The sequence below is a fragment of the Lycium barbarum genome, chromosome 8 (assembly GCF_019175385.1).
Source record: "Lycium barbarum isolate Lr01 chromosome 8, ASM1917538v2, whole genome shotgun sequence".
NCBI lineage: Eukaryota > Viridiplantae > Streptophyta > Magnoliopsida > Solanales > Solanaceae > Lycium > Lycium barbarum.
This window is the reverse complement of record NC_083344.1, coordinates 10009533-10013386: the sequence shown is the minus strand read 5'-3', so window position 1 is coordinate 10013386 and position 3854 is coordinate 10009533. Positions and strand designations below refer to the sequence as shown.

General features: G+C 31.6%; 1 long non-coding RNA gene across 1 annotated transcript; it reads left to right on the top strand.

Annotated features, from left to right (window-relative positions):
* Positions 1-294: 294 nt before the first annotated feature.
* LOC132604995 (uncharacterized) lies at positions 295-752 on the top strand. Its single transcript, XR_009568959.1, has 2 exons — positions 295-426; positions 554-752. It is a non-coding gene; the product is annotated as an uncharacterized LOC132604995 (long non-coding RNA).
* The last annotated feature ends 3102 nt before the right edge of the window (positions 753-3854 follow it).

Below are 3854 nucleotides of genomic sequence, written 5' to 3'. Positions count from 1 at the left end.
ATTATAGATTTACTAGCCTTATTTTAGTTAACACCATAATTTCATATTTTTATTCAAGCCTATATAAGAGTCCTAAATGACATCATATATATATATATATATATATATATATATATATATATATATATATATTAAAAGATTACTAGCCAGATTTGAACTACTGCCATAATTTCATTTGTAATTTTTAGCAAGTAATTTAAATATTATAGATTTACTAGCCTTATTTTAGCTAACACCATAATTTCATATTTTTATTCAAGCCTATATAAGAGTCCTAAATGACATCAACAATTCATACTTTCATATCATACAAGAGTCCTTTCATATCATACAAAAGTACAATAGTGAAAAAAAACATGAAGAGTTGCATTATGTTGTTTCTTTTCTCCATGTCAATATTTTTCACTTTGTTTGACCCTTCGCTAGGTATGATTTCTTCTTCAATGCATATGCAATTTTTTTTTCTACAAGTATGTCTTTGAATGTTTATTGTCATTATTCATCTTTTTAGGAATATTGATTAATATGTAGTATTCTCATTCTTTTATGTCAGGTCAACAGTTTTGCCCTGGAACCTTCACGGCTAATGACACATGTGCTAACATTAGTTGTGGCAATCTGGCTCTATTTCACTGGCCAGCAAGTAAGATGCCTCATAGTTGTACTTGTGCTGCTGCAGGAAGTAATCAAAGCCTTTGTACATGCCAAATAGTTTGTTAAGCAAATTAATGGAAAAAAGTGGTTATTATTGATGTTAATTGATGAGTAATCATTTATTTGAATTGAGTTATTTAAAATAAATAGAAACTATAGTTCTTTCTATGCTATATATCTATTTGTATTATTCTACAAGTGTGAAATCCGAAAGTTAAAAGTTGAAAGACCAAAATAGTAATCAAAAGTTAGAATGATAATTTTCCCTTCAAACAAGCATTATTGAAAGAACATTTTTGTGGAAAAATAAGAATATAAATATTCATTGTATAAAGATAACAAAAAAAAAAAAAATAGAGAAACAAAAAAACGGAGAAAGTGGAATGTGGGTTGCAACAATTATGGGACTGTTCGGATGGTTAGCCTTAACTAAGATAATTTAAACTTTCAATAAGATCATTTATCAACAAAGACTTTTATTTCTTAGGAAATATGTGCTAAAGCTCAATCAATAGTTGAACACCCAATTACAAAAAATAAGAAAGACGCATGTCAAAAAATGTAATGATTAATTATATAGGTTGTTACTATCCCATATATCAACATGCGTTGTTACATCTTTAATTTAAAAATAAAATGATAAGGAATACATGAGGCTAATAATTTCATCAATTCAAGAAAGTCATTAGGTACCCACCTAAATTATCAATAAAATTATCTCATTTAGGGGAGGAAATGATCCACTTTCCATAAACATTGCCATTACCATTTAGATCAATACACAATCCATAAAACATTACCATTACAAAATTTACTTTCGGTCAATTTCACTTTATCTCACAGTCATTATTTAGATCAGTAAAAGAATCAGTTGTAGCTAGATGGTAATATTCGAACTTTCTTGGAAAATATAGAGAAATACCACTAATATTGCAGTTCTTACAGGTAGGTTAATTTCTTATTTATATACTACTAAAACATGAATTAGCCATGGAAATTTTTTGTAGCTAAACTACAAATTCGTCGCTAGTCCTATTTAGTGACGGGCTATCATAACATTCTATTGGCTAAGAGACAATTAGTGACGGATTAGTGAGAAAGTTCGTAGCTAATTCAAGTTCTTTTCATCCTATTAGTATTAAAATCTAGTAGTATGTAGGATGGCAAGTACTTCACACACTTGATCAAAGGTCTCGGGTTCAAGTTTTGAGAATTGAATCACCTTTGGTAGAGAGCGTTTCACCTCTAAAGCGATGCTTCTGACTCAAAATTAGTTGGATCTCAAAGAGGGTATCAAATATCGTGCGGAAAACAAAAAAAACTTCCTATGATTATTCATATAATTATATTTTATTTTTTGCAAGTTTCGATTAAAATACACCTCCGGTTGTTTTGTTTTTTTCCCTTTAATAATGTTACAACTCAACTATTGATTTATGAGTTAACGCTCCATTTTGATTTCCAAGAATTTGTACATGTCATATTTAAATTTAAGAAACCCACGACCACGTGGTTAAAGTCCATGCACTCTACCACTAAGCTAAGACAGCTTCTATGCTTTTTATTTATACACGACATTTGAATATGACATTACTACGCATGATAAAAGTCCAACCAAAACATTTAAATGACTTACTCCAAGATTTTATATATTAACAACGTAAAAAGACACAAGACGTATAGTTTGTTCGAAATATACACAACATAGAAGCAAGGTCAGACCATCTTCATAAAATATGTCACGACCCGCTATTAAAATCTACATAAGCAGACATTAAAAGGTTTTGAGGGTGTTTCGTTGCGTTTATAAGCTGATCAAATTGATTTATAAATATCTTTTTGCTTATTTATGCATTCGGTAAACACTAATGTGGTTATAAGTCAAGTATTTATAATTTAAAAGACATGCTTATTTAAAGTTTCAATACTTCTATCCAGCTACGTAATATTAATCAATTCAGTTTTTTCCTTTTTTGTAAAGATTTCCCATTAGGGTTCTATTGATAAGGCAAATGATACATAGGAGAGGAGAACTCCTCGACTAATCTAAAAATGACCTATTAACGGAAGATAAAGAAAAGAGGAGGGACTCTCTCATACAGTTTGAGCTCACAAAAAAGACTAAGTATACAACTTAATAGAAATCACAAAACAAATCATCACGGATCAAAGGTGAAAGACCCTTTCCTAACTCGAATCCCCAAATTTGGAGTACCCCTTTTGCCATTCTTCATTGTGGATATATTCTTTTGCGGCAAGCTTGTAGCTTCAATGAAGAATGAGTCACATCTGGTGCTTTCTGCCAAATTAGCAAAACATAAACTTTGCCGAGCCAAATTTAAGTTATATTGCGCTGTTAAATGTTGAAAGGAAAAGTTAAAGACCACAAATTTGAGGGGCGCTTGTGCGGATGACCTTAGGACATTCCAATACATTGTTTATGAATTATGGTTTGCCCATTTGGTAAGATTGTGTAAGAGTTGGGAAAGTTCTGATAGTTTTCACAAATTATAGGGTTTTCATATTTATGAAAAAATACAATATAAGAAATTCAAAGTACATGTCCAAACACAATTTTAACTTCAAATCAATCTGATTTCAAATCATGTCCAAATAGGCTCATAAAGTAAATGGCAGTTTGCTACTACAATAATTTTACCTGGACGATAAAAAACAATAATGCAATTGCTGTAGTCTTTTATGAATGCAGAGTTCCAGGTTGGATCTGCTTCCATCTCTCGTGGCTGATAGTCACCATCAGTATAACTTCGAGTTTCCAGGGTGAGCACAAGACGTTCGCTGTCTTGAAGACTCCTCTAATTATGTCGTACTTTTCCTATTTTGAGACATAGATATATTTGATGTATTTTTATATTCCAGACTTGTATATTTTTCATTAGATGCTCTTGTATGGATTAGACCAGACCCTGGGGGTATTTTCTTATTTTCGCACTATTTCTATTATAGTATCGTAAGACTTACGTGATTAGTCTCTTCCACTTAAATTGATTTATTTATTTATGTATTTACTTTCTTTGGGTTGAGGGTTCTCTTACCGAGGTGGGAAAGGTAAGTGCCCGCACGGCTTAGCCAAATTGGGTCATGACAAGTTGGCATCCAAGCCCGAGGTTACCCAGTCTATACAAGAGCGTGTCTAGTAGAGTCTCATGGATCGGTATGATGAGCTCCGTACTTATCTG